This window comes from Perognathus longimembris, chromosome 20 (genome assembly GCF_023159225.1).
Source record: "Perognathus longimembris pacificus isolate PPM17 chromosome 20, ASM2315922v1, whole genome shotgun sequence".
Lineage (NCBI taxonomy): Eukaryota > Metazoa > Chordata > Mammalia > Rodentia > Heteromyidae > Perognathus > Perognathus longimembris.
In genome coordinates, this window is record NC_063180.1 from 31,646,203 (window position 1) to 31,667,148 (window position 20,946).

Sequence of the window (20,946 nt, forward strand, 5' to 3'; positions counted from 1 at the left end):
CCGGACACTTCCCCAATACCATAAAGAAATCCTGATGGCTGCCCACTGACCTCAGAAGTTCCAGATGCTTCCCCGCTCAGGCCAGGAAACTCAGGTGACTGTCCACTAGTACCAAAGATTCCAGACACTTCCCCACTGAAGTCAGGAGAGCCAGATGCATGGCCACTGAGCTCAGCTCCTGAAGCAAGTCCACTGGCATCGGGCTCACCGATCGGCAGCCCAGAGATTTCCCCAGCACCGCTGATGCTGATGGTTCCCCTCCCTTCCATGTCACTGGCCGTGGTGGCCGTGACCACTTCCACCATGTGGCATGCCCATGGGAGACCGTTGGCAGCCCAGAGGGAAGGCCGCTGAAGTCAGGAAGGCCAGAGGCTGGGCTGCTCCCACAGTGCATTCCAGAATACTCACCACTGGATTCGGAAGGGAGGCCGCTCACTTCTGGAGCATGGCCACATCCCTGAGTTTCCAAAGGCAGCTGGCTAAAGTCCAGGGCCCCAGAAGCAGAGCTACCTCCAAAAGACAACCCACTGAGGTCCTTGGCTCCAGAAGCAGAACTTTCTAGACCTTCTCCTCAAATGGGCAACACACCAAGGTCCTCTACTCCAGAGGTAGAAGTTTCTAGGCCCTCATTTCCAGAAGGAAGTCCACTGAGGTCCTCTACTCCAGATGCAGAAGTTTCTAGACCTTCTCCTGCAGTAGGAAACACACCAAGGTCCTCTACTCCAGAAGTAGAAGTTTCTAGGCCCTCACTTCCAGAATAAAGGCCACTGAGGTCCTCTACTCCAGATGCAGAAGTTTCTGGACCTTCCCTTCCAGAAGGCAGCCCACTGAGGTCCTCTACTCCAGACTCCAAAGTTTCTGGACCTTCTCCTCCAGAAGGCAGCCCACTGAGGTCTAATTCAGAGGCAGAAGTTTCTAGACCTTCTCTTTCAGTAGGAATCACACTGAGGTCCTCTACTGCAGAAGTAGAAGTTTCTAGGCCCTCAATTCCAGAAGAAAGGCCACTGAGGTCCTCTACTCCAGAGGCAGAAGTTTCCAGACCCTCTCTTTCAGGAGGAAGCACACTGAGGTCCTCTACTCCAGACGCAGAAGTTTCTGAACTATCTCCACAAGGCAGCCCACTGACATCCTATCCTCCAGATGTAGAAGTTTCTAGAACTTCTCCAGTAGGATGTCCACTGAGGTCCTCTATTCCAGAGGCAGAAGTGTCCAGACCATCTCCAGAAGGCTGCCCGCTGAGGTCCTCTAGTCCAGAGGCAGAGCCATCTGGGCCCTCGCCCACAGGGGGTCGCCTGCCAACCGGAGGCCGGCTGGACCACGACACGCCGTCTTCCTCCCCAGAGCCTGCTGTGGAGCTGAGGCCAGGGAGGTCCAGGTCGGCTGAGGGCAGTCCACTCCCACTGCCCCCTGAGGGCTGGCCACTGGTGTCAGGGTGTTCCCATGCTTCTCCACTGCCTGTGAAGTCAGGAGTCCCAGACGTCTCCCCAGAGCCCGGCAAGGCAGCTCTGTCCCATGGAGTGAAGGTGTGGATGGCTCCTCGGGCGATTCTGAGGCAGAGGGCTCCGCAGGCACGGTGGCAGTGGCAGAAGGTCCTTCCGGGGCTCCTTCCTTGGCTCCTTCAGTGGTCCCTTCTGCTTCTGGGCCACTGGGAGGCCATGTGGCAGGGAACCCTGCGGAGGCGGAGGAGGAAACAAGGTGAGCTCACGGGTGGAATTGGACTTGGTTCCTTACACATCGAGACCTTTCTCAAGAGCTCAGAGCTGGGTGTGTGGATGCTTCGTAATGGAATTCCTTAGGGGGAGAGAGGGAGGGCAGGAGGGAGGAAGAAAAGAGAAAAGGAAAGGAAGTGGGAGAAGGAAGAGGGAAGGAAGTAGGGATGTGATGGAAGTGAAGGAGGGAGTGATGGAGGGGAGAAGGAAGGAGAGGAGGGAAGGAAGTAAAGTGTGAAGGAGTAGGGAAAGAAGGAGGGAGGAACAAGAGAGAAGAAGGGTGGGAGTGAGAGAAGGAAAGGAGGAAGAGGGAAAGGGAGAGGAAGGAAAGGAGGAAAGAAGAGAGAAGAGGAGAGAGGAAGGGAGGAGAGGAGGGGAGAGGAAGGAGAAGAGGACAGGAGGCAGAAGGGAGGGGAGGAGAAGAAAAGAAGAGCAGGGTAGAAAGGAGGAGAGGAGAACAGAAGAAGGGAGGGAAGGAGGAGGGGGAGGAGAGGAGGTGGAAAGGAGGAGGAAGTTGGGACCAGGAAGCTCCCTCTGCTGGCCTGGGGGCTGGGACCCACCTGCTGGTGAGGAGGTGGCCTGCAAGCCATAGTCTGCCTCCCATGCAGTCTGGATTTCTGGCTCAGTGGTGGCGCTGGGTGCCATGGTTGTGTCCACTCCTGGGGGGACGGCAGCCACATCCAGCCCCACCTGCGTGACTATCCAGTCCTCTATGTCCACAGGTGGCGCACACTGCGATCGGCCAGCCAGCCCGCGGTGCACATGTCCATGCCGCCCTGACAGGCCAGGTAGAGCTGGCTGGTGGTAGCCAGCCGGGCGCCCATCCGGCAGCATTCATTGGCCGCCTCCTGGAAGGTGAACTTCTCCGGGGACATTGCATAGAAGACCTCGCCTGGGGATGACACAGCCAAGGGCCTCCTTCTCCTCTGCCCCGTCTGCCTCCCGCAGGGTCAAAAGCTAACTGGGCCAAAGCTAACTGCCCAAGGCCCTCTGGTCCATGTGACCGAATCTCAGATCTCAGCTAGGATGACCGGTGTGATCCACTGGACCAAGAGCAGAGAGGGGATGGAGGAAATGGCTGGTGAAAATCTCCCTGGCTCAGAACCATCCTTGCCCAGCAGCTTGCTGTACCTGATCCCACCAGGAGGGGGAAGTCTAATGAGCTTTGAACTGATGATCCTCAATCCTCCTGCTTCAGCCTCCCAAGTAGCTAGGGTTACAGGCATGCACCACCACGCTAAAGCAAAGGCAGGCAGGGGCAGGGAGGCCTCACCCTCCGTCTCCTCCGCAAAGCAGTACACATCGTAGGTCTCATTGGTGTCTCGGATGCCGTAGGTCCTCACACCAGGGAATTCATCCTTGTCTCCATAGCAAGCTTCCCGGGGTGTGTGGATGGGGTACCTACAGGAGACCAAAATAGGGTGTGACACTGGCATGTGGGGAGAGTCTGCTCAGAGTTGGGTTCTTTTCTGTGTGTTCACGGTAATTTGTGAGTATAGGCAGTCCTTAGGACTGAGTACCAGCATTAAAGAGACTCCTCAGGACTGAGTACCAGCACTAGTGGCAGTCCTCAGGACTGAGTATCAGCACTAGAGAGACTCCTCAGGACTGAATACCAGTTGCTGGCTCTACTGGGGACAGATAGAAACTTAAATGATCCCAGGCCACTAGGTCCTAGCAATGACCACTCTGCTACTGTATGGAGCGAAGCAGAGCCAGTGTGCAAACCAAGGTGGCTGTGTGCTGATAAACCTTTATTCAGAGAAACAAAAGGCGGGCCATCTTGGCCCGGGGGCCAGTCATTGCTGGTTGGCCCTGGCTCAGTGTCACTAAGTCTACTCGACCACATGACACACATGCCCTGTGTGTGTGTGCTGTGTGTGCTTGTGTGTGTACATGGATGTGTGTGCCAGCCTGCTAGGATTCAGTCTCAGCTCAGCGATTGTGTGTGTGTGTGCGCGCCCGCGCACGCTCGTGTGGCTGGTGCACGCCCTGGGGATGCACTCCTGGGGATGGCGCCAGGTGCCTTCCTGCCACCCTGGGCGGGCTCACCTGATGGTCTGGTCTGCCAGCCAGCCTGCGTCACACTGGTGGAAGCCATTCTCTGAGGCAGCCTGCAGCTGCTCGGCCGAGGCGATGACCGTTCTGTTCTGCAGGCAGGCCCACTGGGCCCGGTCAAAGTCCAGGGTGTACCAGGTGGAGCTGGCATGGTAGTGGAACACGATGCCTGCCGGGCAGGTGGGGTGGAGCTCAGGCCCAAGCTCCAGCCACGGACCTCAGGGACTGCCTGGCTGGGCTGCTGCCCGCATTTGTCTGTGCTCCTCAATCCTCAGATGTCAGACTCCTGGGTAGCTAGGATTACAGTCCTGGAGTCAACAGCAGCTCGCCTCTTCTATATGTATATACATTTTATGTATTTATTTACCTATCTGTCAGTAGTTGTACAAAGGAGCTGCCACACCACAAAGCAGTTCATGAATGTAATGCACCTTGATCAGTGTCACCCCTTTCATCATTGTCTCCTACTGTCTTTTCTTTTTTTTTTGAGAAAAATTCTTTTCTAGGGGCTGGGGATGTGGCTTAGTGGTAGAGTGCTTGCCTAGCATGCATGAAGCCCTGGGTTCGATTCCTCAGTTCCACACTGTGGCTCAAGTGGTAGAGTGCTAGCCCGCAGCAAAAAAGCTCAGGGATAGTTCCCACGTCCTGAATTCTAGCCCGAGAACTGGCAAAAAAGAAAAAAAAAATTCTTTTGTTTGTTTTCATGGTGCTTGGCGCTGGAATCCAGCTAGGTTTCACACCTTGCTAAACAAGCAAGCCTTCTGCCACTGAGCCTGAGCCACACCCACTCCCAGGTTTTGGAGATGGGGCCAGAGACACCCCCCCCCCCCCCATAGCACGCCCACCCAACCCTGTAGACCAGCCTCGCCCTCAGTGTCTAAGCCACGCCCACAGAAACCAAACCATGCCCCTTCAGCTCAGCCCCATCCAGCAAGCTCAGTTCTGCCCCTTGGGTCAGCCACGCCCCCAGCATCTCAGCCTTGCCCCGCGACTGCAGCCACGCCCTCAAACAGCGAGGCCACGCCCCGAATCGGCTTGGTCCCGCCCCCATCCCGCTTCTGACTGGCCTGGGCGGAGCCGGTGGGCGGGGCCGAGCGGCCGTATTTATATGGATCGGGCACCTGGAAGGAGCTAGAACCTGTCCCACAGCCCATCGGTATCTGGGTTCCGTCTCGTCCCGTCCCGGTGTCCCCGAGCATGCCGGGGCCCCGTGTGCTGGCCGCGATATGCGGCGCACTGCTCTGCGCCTCCGGCCTCCTGGCCGACACCGGTAAGTCCCTCGCGCCGCTTTCCAGCCGCCCCGAAGTTCTCAGGGCGCCTCCGCCACCTCCACGGTGGGCAGACTTGGCCTGAGCGTGGGGCGCCCTGCGCGAGGGGCAGGGCGCTGCCCAGCCTGGCCGGGGACCCCGGCACCGTCGGCCTCTGCTGTGCGCGGGGCTTTGCGGGCCGTGCTGGCTGGAGCCCGGCGCCTGGTGCGGGGACACGCGGTGGCCGCCCTGCCTCCCCCAGAGATGAGCCACACACACAACAGAGGAATCCGCTGCGGACCTCTCTTTTCCTGTCTGTGAAATGAGGCCAGTGAACCCGGTCTGGAAGATTCTGGGGCTTGTGTGCTTCTCCCCACTACTCCCCCCACCCCACCTCTGACCCTAACCTGGCGTGCTGGGCTGTACCTGGAGATTTGTGTGTCCCACTTGTGGAGTGGGGTCGGGCTCGCGGCGAGGTGCACCCTGGGGCGGGGAGGGCCTTGAGAAGGGCTGGCCACCTCCTGGGGCTGGTGGCCTTGGTTTTGCTGCCTTATCTTCCTGGCCTCCTCCCCCGCGCCCAGGCCCAGGGTGGATAGCTGGGCCTCCCTGCAGGCTGCTGATGGTGTGTGGGGGTGTGTGTGTGGGGGGTGGGCGGGCCCAGGCAGAGGGCTCTTCTCTCCATCTTTGTCTCCTACAAAAGGGATTGACTTGGACTGTGGAGGGTGCTGCAGGACCCAGCTCTTCCATCCCGTTCAAGTCAAATCTTACCAGTGCCCAGGAGAAAGCGCTGGGTCCTGACAGCCACCCTGGAAAGATGCTTGGGGTCTCCACCATTCTTTCTGTACCCTCCCTCCCTGCCCCAGTCCTCTGCCTGCACCAAGCTGTGTCCCGGCCAAATGCCCCCGTGGAATGCCCCCCAAAGAGCAGGACCCTGACATCCCTGTGGGGATTTTGTTAGGGGGGGTGCGGTTGTGCTCAGTTTGGAAGCCTCAGGTCTGCCTTGCTTGGATGGCTCAGCCTCAGAGTGTGCAAGACCTAGAGGGACCAAGGATAACTTTCCCTCTTCCCTTTTTCCTCGGGGTGGTTTGTTGTTCCCCAAGAGGGTGTCTTTGGGACAAGAACCCTTGCTTGGGCCAGTGCCTGGGCCCCTGCCAGAGCCTGGGCCCAGGCCATTCCCTGGCCTCAGCCTAGGCTCTCTCTGAGGTATCCCAGGTCAGGGAGAGGGATTAATCTGCTATTGAAAGTTAATGACTAAAGCTCTTAGGGAGCTGCCTTAAGCTCCCCAGGCCCCTCACCCAGGCAATCGTAGAGGGCTGATCCTCATTAGTGTTGCCTATGGGGACTTTGGGTCCTCCATCCAGCTTGGGATGGTGACTGGGGGTTCTTGGGGGTGGAGGTGAGGACACAGTCCCTATCTCAGCTCAGTGTCAGCTTTGGTGTGGGCTCTGAAGTACAAAGACCAGCCAGGGGACCCTCCTCAGGCCAGCTGTGCTTGAAGGCTGCTGCTCACAGGTTGAACCCGAGTCAAGGGCCTGAGGACAAGCAGGAGTAATGGGAGCTTCTGAGAGGGGTGGGCTAGAACCAACTGCCAGGGGACTCCTGCTTGGGCATGGGGGTGGGGCAGGGGTTGAGGGTGATGACACCACTGCCTCTCCTGTGTTTACCACCACAGCTGACCAGACACAGGTGTCTCCAAGCCCACCTGGAAGCCTTGGTGGCCTCTCCAGTGTGCCCCCCCCCCAGCTTCTGTTGGTGGTGGCTCTCAAGTTCTGTTTTTCTCCTTCCTGTCTTTCCTCCTGTCCTCATTCACCTAGGGGGGGCTGTGTGGCAGCCACCATGCCCTTCCTACCTCTTCTCTGCTGATGAGCTTTTCAACCCTCCATTCCAGGACAGAGCAGGCTTCCTACTCGTACCTGAGGGGCATGTGTGCTTGTGGGCCTGTGTTCTCGATGACACTGGGGAGGCCCCTAGAAGGATAATGCTGTGTTCTGAGAGTGTGGTTCCAGTGGCCAGGACGGAGGCCCTGAGGCGATCCCTCCTACCAGTCTGCAGGACGTGGACTCTGAACTTGCCCTTGCCCAAACCTCTCCTGGTATGGCCTCAGCCCACCATTCTGCTCAGCCTGGCCCTGCTCCCATTCTGTCTTTTAGACACTGCTCCAGCGTCCTCCAGGAAATGCCTTGCTTCATGTATTCGGGTTGAGTGACTTCTCAGTGGCCATGGGCCCCAGGAGGCAGGCTGGGGGAGGAGAGAGGGTGGAGCGCCCCTCACCTACCCATCTTCCTTGCTTCCTCATCTCCAGGTCCCTGTTCCCCGAACCCTTGTCACCACAATGGCCTGTGCCAGGTGGCCAAGGACCAGCTCCGAGGAAAAATCGTGTTCACGTACATCTGCCACTGCGCACGGGGCTATACAGGCACTCACTGCGACAGCGGTAAGTATTTGGGGGTGGGTGGGGGTTACATGGCCTCGGCTCCTTGGCAGGTGGTCTCGCGGGTGTGTGTGTGTGTGGGAGAGGGGCCGGGAGCAAGGGCCCACCATCCCTCCACACTAGATTCGCCTGCTTGTCTCCCCTGGGACTGTGTGCCTGGCCACATGTCACTGCCCTGAGCGGGGTTCGGGTGACCCTAAGGTCACAGGAGTGCTGTTTGCTGAGTCCACAGCCAGCTGGACACTCAGGGGGTGGCGCAGAGCTTGAGATTTGCCTGCCAACAGGGGTGAGCACACGCATTCTTCATCATGGGGCCCACAGCTCACTAAGTCAGGCTTGGCTGGGCTGGAGAGGGAGGCCGGCTGGAGAAGGGGAGGCCCTGGAGTAGAAGGATGCAGACCATCTTTCCAAGGCAAGTGGAGCCCTGGTGAGGCCAGGTGGATGGAGATCTTTACTTGGGGGAGGTGTGCGGGGAGTCTGAGCAGGAATTACCCAGCCCACCCCGTAGGCCTTTCTTCTGTCAGCTTCCTGGCTTGCGGTCTGCCAGCCTGGATGGCCATTCCCTGGGGCACGGGTGGTGACCCCAGGAGCCTTCACAGCCCCTCCTGGCTTGTCACCCCTTCCGTTTCCTTGGAGCCACACATTGGTCCCACATTTGGCTCCCTGGGTGGGCCTGGAGGTGAGGACTGTCCTGGAGACAGACCTGGGCCAGCACCTGCTTGGCCACCAGCGGTCCTGGGTCTGTAGATCTGTCGGTCTCACTTGGACATAGACCCACCTGTGCGACATGGTCAAGGGTGACTGGCTTGGCGGGGACTGGAAGGAGGAAGGTGGCAGGGACCTGGGGGGACACTGGAATGGGATTAGCTCCTGCTGAGGTGCTTCTAGCAAAGTCCAGGCCTGCTCACTGCCGTGTCAGGGGTTCTGTGCACTGCTGACCAAGCTCCTGCTCCCAAAGGGAGGATCCCAGGTCCCCTGCAGAGCCCCGTTTGCTCTGTCGCCAGCAGAGCCCTTAAACTCGCAAGGGGGCGCCCTGGCAGCCCAGCCTTTTGCGGATTGCCATTCCCTGGCCTCAGCCTAGGCTCTCTCTGAGGTCTGCCAGGTTAGGGGGAGGGATTAACCTGCTATTGAAAGTTAATGACTAATAGCTCTTAGGGAGCTGCCTTAAGCTCCCCAGGCCCCTCACCCAGGCAATCCTAGAGGGCTGATCCTCATTAGTGTTGCCTATGGGGACTTTGGGTCCTCCATCCAGCTTGGGATGGTGACTGGGGGTTCTTGGGGGTGGGGGTGAGGACACGGTCCCTATCTCAGCTCAGTGTCAGCTTTGATGTGGGCTCTGGGGTGCAAAGACCAGCCAGGGGACCCTCCTCAGGGCCAGCTGTGCTTGAAGGCTGCTGCTCACGGGTTGAACCCGAGTCAAGGGCCTGAGGACAAGCAGGAGTAATGGGAGCTTCTGAGAGGGGTGGGCTAGAACCAACTGCCAGGGGACTCCTGCTTGGGCATGGGGGTGGGGCAGGGGTTGAGGGCGATGACACCACAGCCTCTCCTGTGTTTACCACCATAGCCGACCAGGTACCGGTGTCTCCAAGCCCACCTGGAAGCCTTGGTGGCCTCTCCAGTGTGCCCACCCCCCCCAACTTAGCTTCTGTTGGTGGTGGCTCTCAAGTTCTGTTTTTCTCTTTCCTGTCTTTCCTCCTGTCCTCATTCACCTAGGGGGGCTGTGTGGCAGCCACCATGCCCTTCCTGCACCTTCTCTGCTGATGAGCTTTTCAACCCTCCATTCCAGAACAAAGCAGGCTTCCTACCCCTACCTGAGGGCGAATGTGCTTGTGGGCCAGGGCTCTCGATGACACTGGGGAGGCCCCTAGAAGGATAATGCTGTGGTCTGAGCGTGTGGATCCAGTGGCCAGTACGGAGGCCCTGAGGCGACCCTTCTACCTGTCTGCAGGATGTGGACTCTGAACTTGCCCTTGCCCAAACCTCTCCTGGTATGGCCTCAGCCCACCATTCTCCTCAGCCTGGCCCTGCCCCCATTCTGTCTTTTAGACACTGCTCCAGTGTCCTCCAGTTTGAGTAACTCCCCTCCCAGCAGTGGTCACCTCTGGTGGCCCAGTGGTCATCTGTTCACTGGCCTTCTTCCTTCCCACTGGCTTCCAGACTTAAAAGTGTGCAGGCCTTGCTGCGCCTGGCCATGGCCAGCCTGATGAGGTCTGGGATGCCTTGCAGAGATCTTCTGTGACTCCAGCCGGTGCATGAATGGTGGGACCTGCCTGAAGGACCGTGGTGATTCATTCCACTGCATCTGTCCGGAAGGATTCACGGGCCGCCTCTGCAATGAAACTGACAAAGGTAGGGGGCCTTGCTTGCCCCAGGAGCCTGTGTGGGCCAGGCCTGAGCCTCAACCTCAGCCTCTGGCCGTCCCCCTGTGCTAGCATCCCTAGCTCCTCATCCCAGGAAGTGCCTTGCTTCATGTATTCGGGTTGAGTGACTTTCCAGTGGCCATGGGCCCCAGCAGGCAGGCTGGGGGAGGGGAGAGGGTGGAGCGCCCCTCTTCTGCCCATCTTCCCTGCTTCCTCCTCTCCAGGTCCCTGTTCCCCGAACCCCTGTCACCACGATGGCCAGTGTCAGGTGGCCAAGGACGAGCTCCGAGGGGACGTCTTCATGTCGTACATCTGCCAGTGCCCACGGGGCTATTCAGGCATTCACTGCGAGACCCGTAAGTGTTTGGGGAGGGAGGGGACATGGCCTCAGCTCCTTGGCAGGTGTACTCCTTGGCAGGGTAAACCCTGAGTTCTGACCCACCATGCAGCCCACTCAAGATCAACACCGTGCAGCTCGGAGCTGGCTCTTCTCACTGCCTCTGCAGAGACTCCAGGTAGACTGGGGCTCAGGAAGGGACAGGTTTCTGCTGCCCCAGGAAACCTGCAAGTTGGGTGCCTGGCTTGGTTAAGCTCCTCTGTCACTTTTCCCCCTGGACGTGCATTTTTTTTCGTTGATGCCACAGTGCCACCTGCTGTCTGGTCCTGGGGACTGCAGGGTGTGCCAGGCATCCAGGCCTCTTCAGGAGTGCTTGTTATGGCTGTGGGCGTGGCCGTGGGCGTGGCCACAGGCATGGCTTAGGTTAGGAGTCCAGAAAACCACTGGGGAGGGATTATTTAACTGAATACAGCTCCTTGGGAACAAGGTAGGTAGTGTCACCCCCCGACCTCATGGGATGTGCATTCTTGTGAGGGAGGCCAACTCCAGATCAGGAGCAAACGGAAGGGCTGAGAGCTCCCAAGAGCTTTGAAACCCCCTCAGCATGGGCAGGGGATTGCTTTTTGCACTGGCCTTTGGTGGAAGCTTGAATGAAGCCATGGGAAGACCTTGAAAAGCTTAGAGAGCATTTTCCAGGTGCAGAGTCAGCAAGTGCAAAGGTCCTGAGACCTGATGAAGGGTGGAAGGAAGCCTACTGGGGGCCGGAGCCAAGCAGACTGCTTGCCATGGTGGGCCGTGAGCCCTATGGACCAGCAATATAATGATTTCTTCGAAAACCTGACTTCCAGCTGGGTGCTGGTGGCTCACGCCTGTAACCCTAGCTACTCAGGAGGCTGAGATCTGAGGATCACAGGTTTTTTTTTTTTTTTTTTTTTGGCCAGTCCTGGGCCTTGGACTTAGGGCCTGAGCACTGTCCCTGGCTTCTTCCCGCTCAAGGCTAGCACTCTGCCACTTGAGCCACAGTGCCGCTTCTGGCCGTTTTCTGTATATGTGGTGCTGGGGAATCGAACCTAGGGCCTCGTGTATCCGAGGCAGGCACTCTTGCCACTAGGCTATGTCCCCAGCCCAGAGGATCACAGTTTTAAGCCATCCTGGGCTGGAAAATCATTGAGATTTATCTCCAATAAACTACTTAGAAAAAGCCAGAAGTGGCACTGTGGCTCAAGTGGTAGAGAGGTAGCCTTGCGCAAAGGAAACTCAGGGACAGTGCCCAGGTCCTGAGTTCAAGCCTTAGGACCAGCAAAAAAGAAAGAAAGAAAGAAAATCAGACTTCCAACTCCTAGACCTCTAGAAGCAGCACTGTCTGATTCTGGAAGACCTGGGGTTGGGGGCTAAGGGGAAGGGGGGTATGAGGTGCCAGGGGCTCCTTATGCACCAGGTCAGCCCCGCGCAGGGTGCAGAGCTGGTGGTGTCTGCAGCGACGCCCCGGTGGTGGCCTGGGTAAGGAAGGACCAAGCAGACAAAAGGAGAGAAGGAAGGCAGAGACCTCCGCAGAGCGGGCTTGCATTGTGGCGGTACAGGGACTCACTGTAACACTGAGCGCATCAGAGAAGCCAGGAGCTGGGAGTGGGAATGGGCTTACAGTTTTTCTGCACCTGAGTGTAAGATCTTCTTTGGGATGTCTGTCCTGTCCTATTTGAGATTTGTGACACCGACAGTCTTGCACTTTCAGGTAAGGTCAGGGGCAAAGTTTTCCTGAGAACCGGGGTGCCCACAGGGGAGGGTGGTTACTGGGCCGTGGGAACAACATGGAGTTATGAATGAGAACAAAGCAGATTCCCACCGGCCTGCCTCAGGACTCTGCTCCAGCATGCAGAGGACAAGTTGGCCCTGGAGTGTCTTGTGGTTGTTGGGTGCTCTGGCGGCCCCCTTGAGGTGACGAGGTGATGGCCGGATTGCTTGCATCCTCACTTGGTTGGGGAGCAGAAAGGCAGGTGACTGGGGGCAGATGGACGCCAGCTTCTCCAGGTTCTGCTCTTCCAGTCAACTCCCCAAGGGAGAAACAATTATGGGGTGCAGCTCGGCCGGCATGAGACACCCCCACTCTCCCGGGAGTGTCACGTCCTTAGTGGTCTCATCTGTTGCGGTCACTGCAGATATGAGAGCAAACCGTACATGTCTGAGCACCCAGGCGTGGGCCTGGGTGGAGTGGGCGCCACCTTGGAGCAGCCATCTTGGTCTGCGTGACATCACCCCAGAAAGGAAAGCCTTCTGCTAGCTACGAAGGAGGAGGAGCTGCAGGCAGGCCTGTATCTTTAACTATTTTAAAAAAATATTTATTTTGCCAGTCCATGGGATTGAACCCAGGGCTTCATGTATACAAGACAAGCACTCTCCCACTAGGCCATTTCCCCAGCCCCAGGCCTGGCGCTGCCGGTTCACGTGTATAATCCTAGCTGCTCAGGAGGCTGAAATCCAAGGCTTGTGGCTTAGAGTCAGTCTGGGCAGAGAAATCTGTGAGATTCTTATTTCCAATAACCTTCCAAGAGCCAGAACGTGAGGTGTGGCACAAGTAGTAGAGGAACGGCCATGAACAAGAGCCGAGAGCCTCAGGCCCCGAGTTCAAGCTTCAGTGCTGGCACTACAGAACAGGAAGTCAACAATAAGTGAAGATGCTGTGGGCTGGGTGGGTGGGGAGCTAAGCCCCAAGGCCTGAGGTGGCCATGACAGTCTTCTCTGGCCACAGTTTGCTCAGGACACCTGGGGCTGAAAGACGGCAGCATCCCCGACGAGCAGATCACAGCCTCCAGCAGCTACAAGACACTGGGCCTGCGTGCCTTCGGCTGGTACCCCTTCTACGGGCGGCTGGACCGGCAGGGCAAGTTCAACGCCTGGGCTGCCCAGGGCAATGACGATGATGAGTGGCTGCAGGTGGGTGGTGGGGGAGTCTGCTGGGCTCAGGCTGGGCTTGGGGACATTGCCACCCCTCCCTGAAGAGCTTCCAGAAAAAGCCCTGTTTCCAGGGCCGTTTCTTCCCACTTGCCTCACCTGTATCTGTGTGTGTGTGTGTGTGTGTGTGTGTGTGTGTGTGTGTGTGTGTGTGTGTTGTGTGAACTCAGGGCCTGGGTGTTGAACCTGAGCTTCATTCACTCAAGGCTAGCACTCTTCTACTTGAGCCACAGCGCCATGTCCAGCTTTTGGGTGACAGCTTGCTTGGAGGTAAGGCTCTCTTAGACTTCCTGCTTGGCCTGGTTTTGAACTGTGGATCCTCAGATCTCCACCTCCTGTCTAGCTAAGGATGGCAGGTGTGTGAGCCGCTGGCACCCGGCTACATTTTGTTTTAAATTTTATTTATTGCTTTTACATTTTATTTTTTGATTAAGATAAGTATTTACTTTTCTTTGCAGCGCTGGAGATTGAACACAAATGTTGCAATTTCGAGGAAATACTGTACCACCAAACTGCCCTTTTATTCCCTGTGGGTTTTTCTTTTGGCGGTGCTGGGGTTTGAACTCATGCCTTCACACTTCGGGACAGGCACATAATCACTTGAGCTTCACCCTCAGCTTTTTTTTTTTTTAGAGTCTCACGATTTTTCCCAGGCCACTCAGACTGCAGTGTTTCCTTTACACCCACATGATATAGGGGGTGATAGGTATGCGCCACCGTACCTGCCTTGTCTGTTGTTGGGGTCTTGTTAACTTTTTCTTTTTCCTGGACTGGTCTCAGACTTGGAGCCTGCTGATCTCTTGTCTTCTGGGATCCAGCCCTTGCTTCCTGTAGGCAAAGTCTCACTGTACCGCACAGGCTGTCCTCTAGCCTGTGATCCTCCTGCCTCCGCCTCCCCGGGGCTGAGATCGCAAGCATCCTTAGGCCCACTTTGCAGATGGAAAAGACTGGGGCCCAGCGAAGCGGCGCCCGCCTTTGTGCCTCGCTGGCGCAGGCCCACACAAAGGCGGCGTGTCTGTTTCCTCCGTAGGTTGACCTGGGCTCCCAGAGGCAGGTGACGGGCATTATCACCCAGGGGGCCCGCGACTTCGGCTACATCCAGTACGTGGCTGCCTACAAAGTGGCCTACAGTGACAACGGCAAGACCTGGACTGAGTACAGGGAGGCCGGGGCCACCGAGAGCAAGGTGGGTGTCTGTCTGGGAGCCCTGGGGGTGGGCCCTGGTACTCCCTGCTGGGGCTCACTCTGGGGACTCACCTGACACCACCCGGTCTGCCCCCCTCCTTTTCCCCCCCTCCCCCCGCAGATCTTCCTGGGCAACTGGGACAACTATTCCCACAAGAAGAACATGTTTGAGAAGCCCTTCATCGCCCGCTACGTGCGGGTGCTGCCCGTGGCCTGGCATAACCGAATCACCCTGCGCCTGGAGCTGCTGGGCTGTTAGCAGCCTCCGTACCTGACTTGTTTGTTGAGATGGGGTCTCGCTAACCAGGTGTCTCCCAGCCCTGCTGCATGGCGTGACCTGCTGCCTTCCCAGACCCCCTGTGACTCCAGGGCTGGGGTGAGGAGATGTGGGTCCTTGCCTCTCTCTTTTTCTCCCTCCCTCTCTCCCTCTCTTGTCCTCCAGCCTCGACAAATCCCTGGACCAACCAACTCCACCCCCCCCCCCCCACCATCCCATCCCATTTTCTCAGGAACCCAGGCGGGCCTGGAATGGACCTCCAGCTCCCTGGGGTGGCTCTAGAGGGGCCTCTGGTCTCCCCTGGGGTTCTCTGCATACCACATTCCACATCTTGGGTGGTTGGCTGGGCCCCAGGACAGCCATGCATGCCCCATGCCCTCGTCTACCCAAGACCACTTGCCCCTCGCCCCCAGGCTGGGGCGTGGGTCTATGGGAGATGAAGGAGACCTCTCCTTGATGGGGGGCTGGGGCCCTTGCACTCCAGAGGCCATGGACACTTCCAGAAATACACAGTTCTGTTCTCCCTTGGAGCGGTCGGAGCTTGGTTGTTCTTGGAAATGGGATTGACGGTGTCAGTCTCCACCTCCGTGTCCTGGAGCCCAGCGTCTGCCTCCCCTCTGACTGCAGAGGGTTCAGTAGTGTGCCGAGGGAGGGGCGGGAGCCCTGAGTCACCCTCCCCTCCACCGCCACCCAGGCCTGCAGCTGCTGCCCGCTTGGCACAGGGGCGCCCCTTGAGAGTGCCAGGAGGGCCGTCCGTGCCCACACCCGCTGGCGTTTCCTTCGGCAGTTTCCATTCCTTCTGCAAAGGGAACAGTGAGACACTTTAAGAAACCCAAGAATGTGGATGCTTCGACGCCACTGGGCCCAGGGTGCTTGCTGACATGGAGTCTTGCTCACTGTGTCCCAGCCCGGTGGTGGGGGTGAGCACTGCCAAGTGGGCAGGGGGCTCCTTGGTGGATGGAGCAGGCTGTTTGCTGGAGGGTGGTGGGCATGTGTGCTTCAGGGCCCGGGGAGAGGGGACTCTTGCCAACACCTTGGCCAGTGGTGGCAGATTGAGGGAGACTCACGGGCTGAGAAAGGGGCGAATGAAGCCACCCCATCAAGTTGGATCCGGATCAAACAGGCACATGGATGCACAGGCTCTCTGCAGAAGGGAGAGTAGGGATGCTAGGATATCCGAAGTACTATGTCCTGGGAGCCGCTGGTACCAGGGCCTCGCTGGGCAGAGGCCCAGGAAGGAGGGACTCAGGCCTGCCGCTCACCCCTAGGCCTCCTTCTACTGCTGTTTCTCATCACTGGGGGGCTGCTGGCTTTGCCACCTCCCTCCCTCCCGAAACACTTGTTCCCTACTATCCCTGTTCTCCCCTCCTGCCCCCCCCCCGCCCCCCCTGCCTCAAATCAGCATCCTTCCCAGCATACCCGTCAGCCACCTCCATTTCCCTTCCCTGGAGTCAGTTCACTAGTCTGAGTCAGGCCAGATCCAGGAGTCCTCTCAGAAGGGGAAACTGAGCCTCACTCCCGTCACCTGGGCATATTGGGTATATTGTATGCACTGATGAGGAAGTCTCAAGTCAATCCTAGTTGGAATATTAGCTCTGAAGAACCTTGATCAATGTCCTGAAGCACTCTGGAGAGTGTAAATGACGCGATCACTTCCACGGAAGGGACATAAGCCTGCTCCATCCATGGAGGGACACAGACACCTGAGCCCAGCCTGCCCGTCAGAGGCTCAGGGCCTTGTCAGTGTCCTGTCTGGTGCTCTTGGGGTCCTCCGGACCATCCAGACACTGGCCCAGCAGTCAGCTCCGTTCCCCACAGAAAGATCTCCTGGGCTCTCTGATGCACTTTTCTCCACAGTCCATGGAAGGTTAGCTCTGATCCGCTCCTGGCTGTGAGTGATGGATAGCCAGATAGACACACAGGCAGACACAGGCGCAGTCTGTCTGGAGTAGGGGGTAGGAGGATGCTCTGGGCCCAGTGACCCTGTGACCTTGCCCCCAACCCAGGCTGAGGGCCTCCTTTGAGTTCCTCTTCTGAGAGACCAGGGGACCCTTGTCCAGCCTCCTGTCCAAGAGAGGCCCCGGGTCTTGAGAAGTAGCAGGTGGAGAGCTCTAAAGCTTGGGCACCCACCTCTGGGATCACTGCGGGTGAGGGCACCCAGCCCACCCTGCTCGTTCCAGCCACATTGGGAGGCTGCTTAGCACTGATTTCCTGTGGCCTGGCCTCGCTGTGCAGCGCCAACGGGAGCAGGCGCACACTCTCAGCACCCCTCTTCCAAGGCGCACCCCGGGGAGTGGAGGCGGAGTGGGGGGCTTTCTTGCCCGCCCCATGATGTAGTAAACCACAGGAGAGGGACCCAGCTCTCCCCACTCCTCGTGTCTCCCCACCCCCGCTAAACTCCACCTCCCCCAGAACTGGCTGAACCCCCAGAAGGCAGAGTTAGGGTGCCTTGGTGCCCACACCTCCGTCTGGGAGGGAGAGGCGCGTGTTCCTTTAAGGGGCCGGGTGAACGTGGGGGTCTCGCGCTTCTTCCCGGGCAATCCAAGACCCCCAACCCGGCTTCGGCGGTGACCGCGGGAGCCAAGGCGCCAGCGAGGACGGTGGGTGCGAAGCTGGGGCCCTTCCATCCCTGGACGAGGTCGTGGGGCAGGGTTCAGGGGACCCTGGATGCGATCGGCCCTGGGGGTGCGGGGCGTGGGACCCTGGCACCCGAACCCCGGGTAGTCGTGGAGGCCCCCCCCCCCCGCCCGTCCCGGACCCCGCCGGTAGTCCCGCCCGGATCCGTTCCAGGTCCTGGGTGGGCCCCGGTGACCCTCGCCGGCCACGACCCCACTGAGCTCCCTGGAGGCGAGGTTCAGAGGCGCGCACAAAGCCTTGTCCTAACGGGGCACACAGATGCCCAACTCCTGGTCGGCGCCTGGCCTGGGGGCCTCCCTGCGCCCCGTGCCCGCCCCTCCCGAGGCGCCCCTCTCCTTGCTCCCTGGGGTCCGGCACTTGTCTGGTGGGGCGCGCTTCAGGTTGAGAGTCACCTGCCAGAGGTCATTCATGCCCCTCCGACCTTGCCTCAGTTTCCCCCAGATGTGAGAGGTGTCCACAGGGCTGCTCTGTCCTAAGGGGTCCACCAGGATGGCGAGAGACCTGACTTTATCCACTGTTAAAAGAAATAATAGCCAAAAAACCTGGGATGTGGTTCAAGGGGTAGGAGTACGGGAAGACTGATTTCTGCCTCAGTTCTGGGCTGGACCCCAGCGCCTTGGACGTGCTAGGCATGAACACCACTGCACTCCCAGACTTGGCTGTGATTTTTTCTCTTCTTTTATCTTTTTGGTGCCAGTACTAGTGGTTTGAGCTCAGGGCCTAGGTGCTGTCATTAGCTTGCCTGCTTGCTTGAGTTTCCTCCCTCCCTCCCTCCCTCCCTCCCTCCTCCCTCCCTCCCTCCCTCCCTCCCTCCCTCCCTCCCTCCCTCCCTCCCTCCTTTCATCCCTCCCACCCTCCTCTCCCTCTCTCCCTCCCTCCCTTTCTCTCTCTCCCTCATTCCCTCTCCTCTCTCTCCCTCCCTCCCTCCTTCCCTCCTCTCTCTCCCTCTCTCTACCTCCCTCCCTTCCTCTCTCTCTCTCTCCATTCCTCCCTCCTCTCCCTCTCTCTCTACCTCCCTCTCTCCCTCTTCCTCTCTCTCTCTCTCCCTCTCTCAACTGGTGCTGTGCCACTGAGTCACATCTCTGCTTTCTGCCTTTTTGGTGGTTAATTGGGGATAAGAATCTCAGATTTTCCTGCCTTGGTTAACTTCAAACTGCCATCCTCAGATCCTCAGGCCTCCTGAGGAGCTAGGAGTATGGGCATGAGCCACCTGTACCCGCATGTATTCTGTTTTGAGATAGGGTCTTGCACTCACCTTGCCCTGACTATTCTCGGCCTCTAGATCTTCCTTTCCCCACCATCTAAGTAGTTGGGGTTAAAGATGCACATCACTATACCCTGGCTGAAATATTATGTTGACCTGAGGTAAGAAATAAGTTTCGGGCTGAGAAATGTGGCTTAGGGGTAGAGTGCTCGCCTAGCATGCATGAAGCCTTGCGTTCGATTCCTCAGTTCGATTCCACATAAACAGACAAAACTGGAAGTGGCGCTGTGACTCAAGTGGTAGAGTGCTAGCCTTGAGCAAAAAGAAGCCTAGGACAGTGCCCAGGCCCTTAATCCAAGCTTAGGACTGGCCAAAAAATAAATAAGTTTCATCTTGTGACCTCCCCTCCCTCCCTCCCTCCCTCCCTCCCTCCCTCCCTCCCTCCCTTCCTCCCTCCCTTCCTTCCTCCCTCCCTTCCTCCCTCCCTCCAGACACACTTCTAGACTTGAACCATTTCTCAGGGCAGGACTTACTTTGATTCACACACACACAGTGCACCTGATATTTTCCAGTCCAGGTCTGGTCTCAAGACCTCTCTCCATGCATGTCAAACCCCACAGTCGCTTTCCTTTCCTCCGCGGCTCATTCCTCCTGGCTTACAGCCTCCCCAGGTCACCCTCGCTGGGGACACCCACGGTGCTGCAGTCGCCTGCCTGGGGTCATGAGCCACCTGCTGCTCCTTCTGTTGTCACTGTGGTGCTGGGTCTCCAGCTTGCACCTCCACAACGGCTTCTACTACAGCGGCCCCAAGCCTGGGACCCCGGCAACAGCCCTGGGGAAGGTGCGTCCTTGGCCTGCTGCTGTGATGTGTGGGGGACGAGGCCCCTTTCTTAGCCAGGCCCATGGAGTGTGGGGCCTGGGTTCACCTGGGAGAGGCCTTAGACTTTAAGCTTTTCCCCCACCTTGCCTCTTACTTTCTTTTTTTCTTTATCAGTCATAGGCTTGAACTCAGGGCCCTGGATGCTGTCCCTGAGCTCTTCAGCTCAAGGCTAGCCCTCTACCACTTTGAGCCACAGAATCACTTCCGGTTTTCAGGTGGTTCCGTGGAGATAAGCGTCTCAGGGACTTCCCTGCCCCGGCTGGCTTTGAACCATGCTCCTCAGATCTCAACCTCCAGAGTAGCTAGGATTCCGGGTGTGAACCATTGTTGCCCAGCTCCCACCCTGCTTCCTACAGCTGGGCTTCAAGGCCACGTCCCTGGCCTCCCCAGCCACAATCATGTGGATCTGAATGTCTGCTCTGCCAGGGGCTGGTGGCCATTGAGCAGGAGACTTCAAGAGGACAGACACCCTCTGTTGGCCTCACCCTGCACGTGGGTGGGGAGCAGCACCTGGTCCTGAAGGCCAGGGTGTGGGAGGGCGTTGCTGATGAAGACTGCCATTGCCCTGCATTCTTTTCTACCTCCAGCTGCTGTCCTCTTGTCTGGAACCCCCCGCCCTTTCTCCTGTCAATGCTGACAAAAGAATGTACCCCAGCTCTTTCCTGGTTTTAGCAGCTGAGAGATACCCAATGCCCTTCAGAAAAAGAGGGGGATGGTCAGGGCCATAGGGTCCTCTTGCCACCAACTGCAGAGACGACAAGGTATTCTGGGATTGAGTGGCAATGGGGGAAGCCCCACCTGGGATACCACCCTGTCTTTACTGTGACGATGCTGGTTCTGCCTCTCTGGCCTGCCCCAGTGGAACACACAGAGTGGCCCTGCCTTCCCTCCTCAGCTGGAGCTCTGGTGCAGGAAGTAGCTCCTTCAATCCTCACACCCCTGGCAGAATACACAGAACACATACAGCCTCATGCACTCTGGGGCAGGTGAAGCGCAATCCCCACCTCCACCTGAGCCTCCCACCTTTCCCATCCTTCTCCCATGGGTCTGCCAGAGACCCCAGAGTTGCTGTCTGGCTCTTCTCCCCAGAGGGCCATCCCTAACCCCTTGCTCTGTACAACTGCTTTAGCACATTGGCTTCATCCTCCTGGCCCAGCGCTTCCCAGCTTCCCTAATGGCACTAATGGACACAGAGAACACAGCTCTCCTGGGGCAGGACAGCTGCTCCCAGCTTCCACCCTGCCCACTGGCTCGACCCATTGCTGCTGTTGCTGCTGCTGCTGAGAGTCCTGGTGCAGGCTGGGAAATCTAAGTGCATGCTGGGATTTCCATCTGTTGCTCCATGCCGTTTAGGTTTACTTGGAAATGGTTGCTCACTGGGAGCTCAGTTTCTAACCCCTGGTGTGTGCCTGGTGGAAGGCAGCAAAGGACTCCAGGGTGGGAGAGGGATGTGGAAGAACAAAGAGGAAGAAAGCTTCATGATCCATCCACAGAGCAAACCCAACTCTGACCCAGAAGTATTAGCTACCTACACAAGCTTGAGATACAATGTGATGTTCTCTTGCCCCTCCCAGCAGACGGTGGACTTTAACAAGCCTGCTTTGCACTGAGGAAGAACAAGAACCAAATTACAAAACAAACATAGATTCAGGGTTCTGTTCCCCACCGGGGA

At 58.0% G+C, this 20,946-nt stretch overlaps 1 pseudogene; it reads right to left on the reverse strand.

The window, feature by feature from the left end:
* Window positions 1-20,946, reverse strand: part of LOC125368200 — a 138,440-nt pseudogene that overhangs the window by 6,957 nt on the left and 110,537 nt on the right.